A 12,548-nucleotide genomic window follows, 5' to 3' on the forward strand; every position below is an offset into this window, starting at 1 on the left:
TAACATTAGTTCGAAAATATATTTCACAATAAATATTTTAGAAAAAACATTTATAATAAATTCACTACTAAAGTATGCAAAATATTACGTAGGAAACAATTTATTAGAGTAATAATAATTTCAAATTATTCTTGTCGATTAAAAAATGTTTTAACGGTACAATTACAATTTTACTGTTAGAAATATTCAAAACTGCGCGTCATACTTCAGAATATTCATTGCTTGTTTTATGAATCGATATGATTTTCATTTCGTGTGATATTGTTCTTGTCTCTCCGAATTGATTAAAATGGAATTTATCTGTTTTCCAAAATATTTATTTCTCTTAATATAATTAATTAAATAATGATACAACTATAAAAATAAATAAAGTTTATTTAATAAATAATAATACCCTTCTCACTGATACTTTACAAGAAACATTTCATGTATGAGCAGCTCACTGGCCAAATCGATTAACTCCATTTTTTACATCCTTTCAGATGTTATCATTAAACCGCCTCATTAGCTCTTAACTTTTCATACTTAATATAAATTTCATTATGACTGGATTTAGTACCATGAAATAATAAAAAGTCTTTTGGTCATGGAAAAATCGCAATAATAATAAAAGTCACTTCAAGAATATACTCTTTTATGTATTCTACATATTTCTTAGCTTGAACCTACACCACTGTTATTCAAGTAAAATACATTCTATTACAATGATTCAATTTTCCATTGAAAAGGGAATTTCAAAAATCAATACACAACTATCATCATTTTCCTCGACTTTTCGTTTTGTGGAGTTAATCGATTTGTTCAATGAGTAGCTCATATGTAAGCACGTACATGAGTCACCATAAATCTTAACCTACCTTTCACCGAAGTAACGGCAATTCCAAATAACTACTTTCCTAACGACCGAATAAATCCTCGATAGGAATACTCGCAAAAGAAACCATCCCCAAAGAAAGGTCGCAAAACCAATACAAAAATAGAGGAAATTCTGGAAAAAAAACAATACCGAGATTTTCGAATCGTATTTGCAGGCTCAAGGGATCTGTGTTAGTCAAGTGTGTCGGTTTTTAAAAGCCCGTTCATCCATTTTCGACAACCGTAGAAACGACAAATCCGGATGACCCGGGGAGAGAAACCGTCTATCCGCGCGACTGTGCGGCGACCCCGGTGTCAGTTAACGTGAAAATTTCTTTGCCGGGGAGAATTTTAAAAGCGGCTGAACTCCGCGCCCGCGCGCACGACGCGACGAGGTTATGATGCATCGCGGGTCGCGCGACCAATTTCGCAACTAAGCCGTTCACTTCACGACCACCTGTAAATACAATACCGGAACTAATCCGCTTTTGAAACGCACCGCTGTCACCGACGATACACGATGATATTGGTCTTACGACCCTTCCCCTTCCGGTGAAATATTACTTTTTGCGAATGCCAGCCCGCGCCGCCTGCACCTACCCTTGCCAACGGCGGACCGGATGAATCGTCAAGTCTCCGGGAAATATCGTCGACTAGGAAAAACTGGGCCCTGTGCTCCCTGCGAGTTTATCCTGAACAATCAGGCCGATACACTATGTGTGTGTGAGTGTATGTGCAACAAGAAGAGGGTCGAGGGATGATTCTTTGGTTTCCGAACGTGATTAGGATGCTGTGTTCATGCAGATTTCTGTTTCTTTGTGGGATGAGTTAGCTTACTTTGACAGTTTAACTTTTTATCCTACAATGCTGTGGCGAATATTTTAAATAGACTTTAAATACAGTTATGAATGTCACTAATTTCGTTTAAATTGAGAGTAACTTCTGTAATATTGAGTTAGACTTGGAATGAAAATTTTCAACTAAATCCGATTGATTTAAATGTTACTTGTCTGTTATCAATCCTTAAACTTTAGAGTAAACTTAGATAAAAAATAAGCGTCAAATTCTTATCTTTTTCTACTGAATTATTAGCTATAAAATAGCTTCGTCAAGCTCAGTTATCAAGCAAGATAACCGATGTCGAATGAAAATGTTTAATGTAACTAAGTTGATAGTAGTGCAATGGATTGTAACGCCAAAAATGAATGAACAATTGTTAAGATTTTCATGGCGCTTAAATGTTAATTTTCTATTATCAATTGTGGCACTTCGAAGCAACAGTAGACATACAATGAACGTTGAACTTTTTTCATTTTCGATAAGCAGTTCTGTCGAGCGTAATTATGAGAGAAATTATATTAGTACGAGTGGTTAGAGTAGGTAAAAGAAGAAAAGGAATTAAGTGAGCTCTTCAAAAATTGGATCAAAATAGATCCGAGTAATATCGAAGAGTTAAAATGACAAGTAAACAGAATTTGAAAGGTTACGCTCTTCCATTTATCCATTTGAATTCCCCTATACTCGTTGACAAATACGACAACGAAGGACGACAATTACCTTCTCAGTTTCCCCGCTTTATTACATCAAGTTCCGGCAGCTAGCCTCCTTATGAAAGCTTGTAATGCGAGCGCGTATCATGGTCCCCCCTCGCCCCTCCCGAATTAAGTACACTCCTAGATGAATTGCAACTTTGCTTCAACTTTTCTTACGCTCCATTATCTGCTGATTCGCCCGTGGAAGATAAATGGATAATTGAAGCAAACGCAATAATCTTTGCGCGAGAGAGATGCTTCGTACACTGAATAAGAAACTGCTTGGCTTTATCAGAAATCTATTGTTGCTGATACTGACAAGTTGTGTCTTGGTGAAACTGTCATTAATAAATAATATAGTTAGTATAATAATTTGTGAACGAGGTATCAAGCAATAATGGATTTTATTATGAATTTCGTTGTAACAATTTCTGAGTTATTGATACAATATTTTAGTTATTCTCCTCAACTCTTAATTGGTTAGAGAACTAGTTGGTGTATATAAGTAGGTAGAGAAATGAAATGCTAATCTAAGTACTGAAAATTTGATGTGAAGTTAACTGGAATATTTATTTTCCTGTGTTAATATGTTAAGAGCTGCGAATAATGTAACTTAAAGAAGTTAAAGCGTTCTTATGGCGAATTATATTCAACTAAAAAGATAACCGTGATGAAAACTGAAAATAATCGAAAAAAATTCCTTTTAATTTATTTATATAAAAATATATATATATATATATGGGTTAGGTTAAGGAAGCGATAAAGGTACATGTAAAATTATTTAAAACTTTCCTTCGAAAAATTAAAACGGGATAAAAATGCTTTTTCAAGCAGTTCAATTCACTTTTTCAGAAACCAGAATGCGCAGAATTTCTCAAGGAGTCGCATCTCGTAGGGAAACAGCAACGTTAAGTGATTTACAGATCGTAACGCACGCGAGCTCCGTAGACTCTCGGAATCAGTTGCGTAGGCGCGAGAGCGCAGACATGAATTATTCTTTGACAATTCCGGGCCTTAGGTTCCCGTGCAATTTACAAGTGCGCGGCGCGCAGCCGTGTTTAAGGTTTCCTGGAGGATGCATAACGCTGCGAAAGTCGCGATTACGTCGAATAGTTCGCGACGCCGAACTCGTTCGAAACAAGCATCGGGGCTTTATTGTAAACGCGGAACTACTGCCTCGCGATCGCGGTTATTCCGTGTAGTTCCACGGGGAAGTATCCGAACCTTCCCAGCGTTCCGCGAAGGGAAGAGGAGCGGAGATAACGTTGCACGCCGGTACAAAGAATGACGTTGCGCCCTCAGTATCGGCCACCAATTCCTATTGATTGGCCCGGCCATGATGAAAGTGGAATCTTGCGAAGGGAACCTTGGAAATAGTAAACTTTAAGTATTCAACAACCTGTATATTTCCTTATTTATTATTCAGTTCTACTTAAAATGCCATTTATCGTGTTTGTATGGTTTCTAACAATATTTAACACCTTGCTGACCGGTCGCGATTTAACACGTATTTCCACGATCCCAACCGTTCACGAAGTTGCATTCTGCTTCGTTGATTTTTATCTGAAGGTAATATGTTTTAAGCATTTCAACGTATATGTAAATGAAGCATGTACATTGAAATTTAAGATCGTCCTCGGCTAAAATTACCGTCAGGTCTAAACAAGGCTAATTCGATACCTTCGGTTGACTAACGTTAACATTAGAACTACCGAACATTTATTACGATCAGTGTGTAATTCTTATAAAAATTGTAGCAATAGGTTACTTGAGTTTTTCCGGATATTCGTTATACTATTCAAGTGATAATATTTATCTTCAAGGTGATAACGAATATTCAATGCTTTTAAGATAATAATTTCGAAACAAATCTAAATCATTCGTTTTGACTGGTACGGTGATTCTAGTGTTAATGAAATTTTAAAGGAAGTGAAAGCAGGATTTGAAAGTTCGAAAAGTATTTCCTGTTAATAAATTAATTTTTGTACTTGAAAGATATTTTTTCTGTTTAGTCGTAAGCTCTGAGTTTTAAAACGAAAGATTAAGAATATTTGAAATGATCACACTATTTTATAAACAAATTACAAATCAAACATTTCATTCTCTACACTCTACGAAGACTATGAAAAGTATAACACAAAACCAGCAACAAACATACATTACAAAAAACTGTTCAAACTTCGAAACTATTCTTCAAACTCCATTCTCAATCTACAAAAATTTCGTACATTTGCTGTTAAGAAACAACACAGTGTCTCAAGGAAAAGAGAGAAAACGCGCGTTCCCAAGATTCATCGAGATTGTCGTGTTTCTACTACGGAGATCTCCGTTTCGTCGCAACTCTTCCAACTCTCTTAACGCTTCTTAAGCGTCCGCAGTCCCACGACATTCGCCTTCGTACGTCCCGTCGCCATGCAAAGTCGTTCTCGTCTTTGCTCGATCAGCGGTTCTCTCGCAACAGATTTTTTGCGGTCCTCCCGGAACTCTGTCCCTCTCTTTCAGAGATTCCTCTGCTGTCGCTGTCTCTTTTTCGTCATTTGCCAGTCACGGATGTTCTTCCTCTATTGCACGGGATCCACGAAACGTTTGTCGTCCACTTCGTCATTCATCGTGGCCTCCTGCGGTGGAGCAACGCGCCCCCTCTTTGCCAGGCGAACCCTCAAAATTGGGGATGCTGGGAGAGAGACTGGCGAGCATGACTCGGATCCTCGATCTAGAGATTCCTCGGTTGGCCAGCCGTGCTGTAATCCGTACGGTGAACGTACATGCTCCTAGGTTACAATTATCAAATGTTTTAAAATTTGTATACTTGATTTACAAGTGATTGTCATTGGAGGTGAAGATGAACTTCACGTAAACAAAGTGAGTTTATATGAAAATCGACCACACATGACATTTGATAACGTGGTACAACCTGAACAGGAATTTGAACTTTGCGTGGATACGTATGGAGTACATCAGTATTTCCCTAAGGTGGTAAAATTTTCATCTGTAAATCATTTAAGTTTACATTTTACGGGACGCGGAGGACAGGATAAAATAAAAATTTATTATATTGGATTGAAAGGGGAATGGACAGCTGCGCATCAACATGGAGTCGCTATTTGTACTTATGAATTATTACCACAGAAAAGTGAAGAACTTAAGGACAACAGAGAAATTGAGAGCAATTGATTATATAACATTAAACTGATAAAAGATTGTAGTATTAAATTGTGCCATATTATTCTTAGGAATGTGAATTAAATTATAATTTATGGAGAAGTATTTATGAAGTAATATACAAAAGATGGGGTTGGCTAAAATTGTACCATTGTATTTAATTACTTAATTGTTACAGTATTAAATAATTTAAAATTGGGGAAAAATTGTTTCTTTTTTTCAGATGCATAAAATCTGTGTCATTTACAGTTTAGAGACACCGCAATGCAACGATTTTGCACGACTGTATCGTGTTGCAATCTTCCATCCGTTGTTCAAACGGAAAGCAAATATTTCCATCACATAGCTTCAGGTTAATCGCGTTATAAATATGAATAATGGAGATTTGTCGCTTAATCAGTACCTATTGAGAAAAATTGATTCGCTTCGTTCGAACCTTTTAAGTGAAATAAGTGGTTTACGGATACAATAAAACGCGAACGTCCAAAGCACGAACGTGGATGGAAATATGAATTACTTCTTTTAACACAGGCGAGATAAAACGGGGGACATTACAAAGGAGTCACCGCTTTGTATTAAATGTCGGGCAATAATGGCCAGCATTGAGACGATTAAATAAATGTGCCGCAGCGAGTAATTATTCGTGTTTCAAAATATCTCGATTTGTAAGGAAGATAGCATTAACGAGGCTTCTTTGACGCGGAAAGAAAACATGAATTATTTTCTTAATGAATATTCGATTATTAATGGAAATTAACAAGTGAGTAAAAATGATATTGTACATTGACAGGATTAATTACGAATTTTCGAAATTAGAAACTGATTGAAATTCATTAGGTTTTCAAGTGTATTAAATTTCAAAGAATCGTTCGTGCCATGATTCATAAAATCTGAGATTTAATTATTGCAGTCGATTTAACAAATTATAGAACGAAACTAACGATTTACCAATAATTTTCATTTCTTATTCTCACAGTATAATATACAGTAAGTGGATCTTTTTGTATTAAGTAATATATCAACCTAAATAACTTATAAAGTTTGTCAAGAATAATTTGAAGATAAACTTGATATTATTTTTTAAACCGTTCTTTCGATAAATAATTGAATATAAACTTTATATTATCCTTAAAATCATCCCTTCAACAAATACCAGAGTATAAACTTCATATTATTTTTTAAATCATCTTTTCAACGAACATTGGCAAGTCACAAATCAAAGTTAATGTATTCAGAATAACATCACAATATCCCAAATAAAGATCGTCCAAGAATGAAAGTCTCCGGAAACATCCAAATAAGACGTATCAATAGGTCGATCCAAGGAGAATGACATTTAACAGAAATGATAATTTCGTCGCAGCGAAGAGAGACTGTGAAAAGTGCGCGAGACGAGTGACTGCGAAGGTTCGGCCATTTTCCTTATATCAAATGCCCACAATGAAAGGGATAAATAAGGTCCCGAAAGTACGTGCGAGGCGGTGAAAGGAGGCTTCCGGCCAATTGAGAAGTTCTGCTTATCGGCTGCTTAACGAACGACGAAGCGAAAGGAGAGCCTATTCAGACCAGCCAAACTCAAGAATAAATTAAGTTAAATCAATTCTAGCTGCCACTTACCTTGTCCTTTCGAGACCCGTTCAACGTTTCGTTCTGACGTTTCCGGAAAAATTATGCCCGGAAACGGCGGTAAAGAAGTAGGGAAATAAAATCGTCGACGCGACTCGACGTTACGTTTTTCTCTTTAAATCGAAAATAACCTTTGACGTTCTTCGTTTCAATCAAGCGAGGAAAATCGATAATTAGGAGACCATATTTTATTTCTTGCGCACACCGTTCTTTCTGCTCACGGGTGAAATTAATATTTTATACTTACTGTTAAATGTCCGTATTTATATTCATCGCGGTTCCAACGAGTTTCCATGCGTCGTTTCGCTTTGTTGTTCGTAGGCTTATAGGCTAAACAGACTTCTACTAAAAATTGTATGTTTCAATGAATATTTGATTTCGAGTTGTTAATGCGATGCTAATGAGAGGTATCATTTTCATTTAAAATTCATTGACTATCGGTCAGTAGTTGATATCGATTACGTGAATTATGTAGATATGTATATGTACATTTTTTTAATGGAATTTTAACTATGTTTAACTTCTCGGGTCATTAACAAAATATATATTAACATATAATATTAATAGTAATACTATGGAACCGTATTAGGGTAATTCCAGTTGACACGGCCTGATCTCATTTAAATTATCAAATATCCATATTTTTTATTGTTTTTGCGTCAAAATGACCCATTCCTGATTTCTTCTTTCCTTAATTATTAAAAATTGACGGATGTTTCTCTACGAAAGTATTAAAGAAATTAATTTAGCAATACGCGAGCTGAATGGCAAATCAATTAAAGTCTGAACAAATGCACTCTCGGAGTTTCTATAGAGAAATTTCAAAAAGTCAAGTTAACTGCTCTAATTTTAGTGTTAAAGTAGACCATGTCTCGAATTTATTCCATATGTAATGCCAGCACTAATACGTGAATACTATAAAATACGAGATTCATGGAAATACACGAAGAACGGAAAGATACGCAATTGCTAATATAAAGTTTGAAAAGAAACGACGAAGAAGCAACGACAAACGCCGTGGAAAGTATGACCACAAAAAATAATGAAGATCGATACCTGCGACTTCATTTCCATCTGTTCATAAAACAGCCGAGGTAAAAGTTCGCGGACCGCGAGATACTATTTTTCTGCGTCGCGGGGTCTTCTCATCCTTCCGTTTGCCGACATTTTGCGTGGTCCTTGCACTCCTGATGTTTACATTTCGCGAGCTCAGAAATCAATCAGTGCAAGTCATATTTCAGTTTCGTGTAGTTTAAAAGAGTTCTTATCGCGAGAACTTTCAACTGATGAAACAAGTCGAGCGTTACCTGCAAAATTAAGTTTTAAGTAAGGAGGTGACAGTGTAATCGCATTACTAACTGATCTTTATTTTAATTTTAATAATAAAAACACCATTTAACAGGTTGATTACAAAATTCATCAAAACTAAAAAGTCGAAGCTTTTCGCAACGAAAATTTGGTTAATTCGACGTGTCACCGAAAGAAATTATTTTTAAATCTTAAATCTTATGTATCTTAATATTCATCTCATGTATCCTATTATCTTAATTAATGTTTAAGTTTAGAATTAAAAATAAATTTGTTTGGTAACGTATCAAACGAATTTTAATTTTTTTTGGATGGACATTTTTTTGTGAAGCGGTATAAGTCTATTCTTGAAAAAAATGAGTTAACGGTAATTCTAGTAAGTGGACATAGATCTCTTTTAATTTTTAATATGTATATGGTTATATTATTAAAAATTAAATATATTTAATATATTTGTATATACCATATATATTATTAAATACATTTAATTTTTAACTGTAAGATATTATTGCAAAAATGTTTCCTTTGAAAATGGAATAAGTACATTATTGCAGATCATTATTGCAGAATAAAATTGAACAAGTTTATGGTTACACAAACATTACCCGAATTAATTAATGTTTGTCAATATTTTTAAGTTGATCCGAACGCTTAAATATCTCAATACATGAAAAAATTAGCTTATATCACTTTTAAAAAAAGCGGTTCATATAGAGCAATTGTTACGAAGAATGTTGAGTTTTCAGTTTCTGATTAATGAAGAAAACTGTTTCGACTATATGGAAGGTTTAACGAGTGTCTATTGGCAAAGTATTGAAATGAAAACTTACACTGTTCGGCCTCTTATCACTGCACTTATCACGCGGAACAGTTGTTGATTTAAATTCGAACCGATGTATCTCGCCTCGCGACCGGTTGACTCTTTGTCCCGGCATTTTATCACGATAAGTAAAAGCCGAGAGGCTGCTCGCAGAAGGAGAAATCGTGTAGAAATGTAAATAACGAGGGAGGAGGGTCGAGTAACGTTATGCACCGGAGAAACTGGGAGAAGGTGTGCGAAAAAATGCAAAATAATAGGAAAGGATGAGCCGCTTTAGATGTGTGAGGCGGAGGGCGCTGGTCGGGGCGGAGGAGTAGACAAAGGCAGCTATTTAAACGGATGAAAGACATGTAAATACGCGAACGGGAGGGAAGAAGAAAAAGAAACGCGGAGACGGTGTTACGGGAGGGGGGAAGTAATTAGGTAAAGGCAGAGTGACGGAAGAGATCTCTTGAAATGACACAAGAGGAATTTGAGAAAAAATGGAGAGAAGTAACACTCGGGTACGTCTGCGAGAATTTTGGAATGTTTTTTGCGAATGGTAATTATTTACTATAATTATTTTGAAAATTGATAAATCAATCGTGTAACGAATGATAGGTTAACAAATTTTCTTGTAAGTTCATTTTATTAAAGAAATATCTGTACGTTTGAATAATTATGAATTTTTCGATTGATTTGAGTTATCATTTTATGAAATAGATTATCGTTTAAAGTTAACAGAATCCTGATTGTAAGTTTATTTCATTGGAGATATATAGAATTCAATTATTACGGGTTACTCAGCTCGTTTATGAATTAGATTATTGATAGATCGTTATTTCGGGTAGTATCAGAATCTTTATAACCTCCATTGCAAATATGTTGGCTTTCAATATTTCTGAAAAATAGCACCAAACGCGGCAAACCTCCGCCCAAAAGAAACACTCCGTGCAAATTAATCCTGACAGACTGATCTCTTTATCGCAATGTAAACTGAGAAACTTTATTTTATGCAAATCGGCTAAACGGAAAAGCATCGCTGGCTTATCTCGACTTTACCCTATACATGGAAAATCGCGAGAACAAGAAAAAAGAACCGGAGAGACGCAAACTTAGCGGAAGGGGGAATGACTTGGGATGGAAAAACGGAAACCGAGAATTTAAAAAAAGGGAAGAAAGATCGATGAACAGGAGAGGAATAAGAGTGAACAGTCGAAAATAGAAATATAGAGTGAAGTGCGAAGTCGGTTGAGACAGCTGACAAAAAGGGACCGAGGGAGAACTGGAAGTTACAGAAAAGTGGAAAATGTCGGACCTAAGAATATATCGAATTATGCTGTGTAAAATGGTTTCTCGTCCCGTAAGTGAAAATAAACAGTCCTCGTTTGTCTTGCTTTATCTCTCGGCAAGACGTTCTCCTTAATTGAGCCCTGCGAGAACCCGAAAATAACACCTTCTGTGAAAACGAATCAAATTTGCCATAAAAGTGTTCAAATTCAACGAGTCTAAACGTTGTTTGAGTCATTTTTTAAAAAACTGAGATATTTAAGAGATGTTTATAAAACCATAAGCTTCTTAAATTTTATTGTGTATTTATAATTAATAGAATTGTTAAAGAAAATTAACGATTTCTTAGCTGTAGGTGGACTTATTCCACTTTCAAAGAAAACATATTTGAGATAACGTTTTACAGTTAAATTTCTTTTGATTATTTTATGAGGATATCGTACATCATTAGTGGTGTTTAATTATAAATATAAAAAGAATATTAATTTCTCACTAGAACTATTAACACATTTTGCTCAAAAATGGTTTTATAACACTTTCAAAGAAAATGGCTCGTGTATTTATTTTGTATAAAAATGAAATATTACTTGTCTGTTGTTAATCTTCAATCTTTAATACTATAACTATTGAACACTTAAATTGACTTTTTGAAATTTCTATATAGAAACTCCTAGGGTGCGTTTATTGAAACATTAATTGATTTTAAATTCAGTTTGCATATTGCTAAATTTCTTTAATAATTTCTCACAGAAACATCTATTACCTTTTTAATAATTACAAAAAAAAACGAAATCAAAATTGGGTTATTTTGATCCGGCTGGTAGTTTTAGAAATAAACATGGACACAGAGTGAGCATCAAAGTTTTGTCGTTTTCTACTAAATTATTAATTGTCAAATAAAATGTAGGACAAGGGGTTAATGTTTCGATCGCTTTATCGTTGACTTTGACTTTCGACACGGAAGTTTACCGACTTATTGATTCGGAAAGCGACGTTCGGCGAGACGAGAGTTCGCGGTATATTTTTCAAATATTTCGACCGAACTGCAAGTTCCGGTTCTCGAATATGTTTACCGGAGGACTCGTGAAAATTCGTGTTCGCTTAAAAACCGCAGTATTTGCGAGCGATGCCATCGCTACACTTTAGTGTCGGCATAAAGTGGAAAATTTGAAGTGGTCGCGTTGCTGCGTGCTGGCGTTTAGACCAAAATTTTCGTCGGTTACATTTGTATTCCATTCAAATTGGTTACCGAAAATGAAGGACTTGATTAAACGGGTGACGTGTTCCAGTTGGAGTTCTAAGAAAATCGAAATTAACGTACATAAATAGGATAATATTTACCATACTTGTAAGTTAAAGAATATTAAAGGAAAATAAAATGAATAATTTTATTTTGAATAATCTGCTATTGGTAAATGTATTTGTTATTTGTTATTCAAGTTGGAGTTCTAGTTGGAGTTGTAAGATAATCGAAATTAACGTACATAAATAGGATAATATTTACCATACTTGTAAGTTAAAAAATATTAAAGGAAAATAAAATGAATAATTTTATTTTGAATAATCTGCTATTGGTAAATGTAGATGCTATTTGTTACTCAAGTATTAAATAATGTGATATTCACGAGATAAATACTAACTATAAATATTTATTCACAGCAGTACCATTTATTTAGTTTATTACTCAGTTACTGTGCAATTTAATATTGTTCAATGTGTAACATATTACTTAATGGAGAAATCAATTCCATATTTTACTTATTGCCATTTTTGTGGGATACGTAAAAAATTATTGTAAAATTAATTTAAAAGGACATTTATCAGACACGTTTCTGGTGTAGGAATAACGGTGAACGATATTGTACAATTGGACCGGTATGGTATATTATGCGTTGGAGATTTTATGGTTGACACCTCACACAATTCTTCCTCCTGAAAAGAATTTTCAGATATTATTTCATTAAAAATTTATGGAC

The 12,548-nt window shown here is 34.8% G+C and overlaps 1 protein-coding gene across 2 annotated transcripts in view; it reads left to right on the forward strand.

Moving 5' to 3' along the window:
- Window positions 1–12,548, forward strand: part of LOC116429020 (lachesin) — a 142,478-nt gene that overhangs the window by 54,480 nt on the left and 75,450 nt on the right. The window lies entirely within an intron of this gene.

This window comes from Nomia melanderi, chromosome 14, assembly GCF_051020985.1.
Source record: "Nomia melanderi isolate GNS246 chromosome 14, iyNomMela1, whole genome shotgun sequence".
Classification (NCBI taxonomy): domain Eukaryota; kingdom Metazoa; phylum Arthropoda; class Insecta; order Hymenoptera; family Halictidae; genus Nomia; species Nomia melanderi.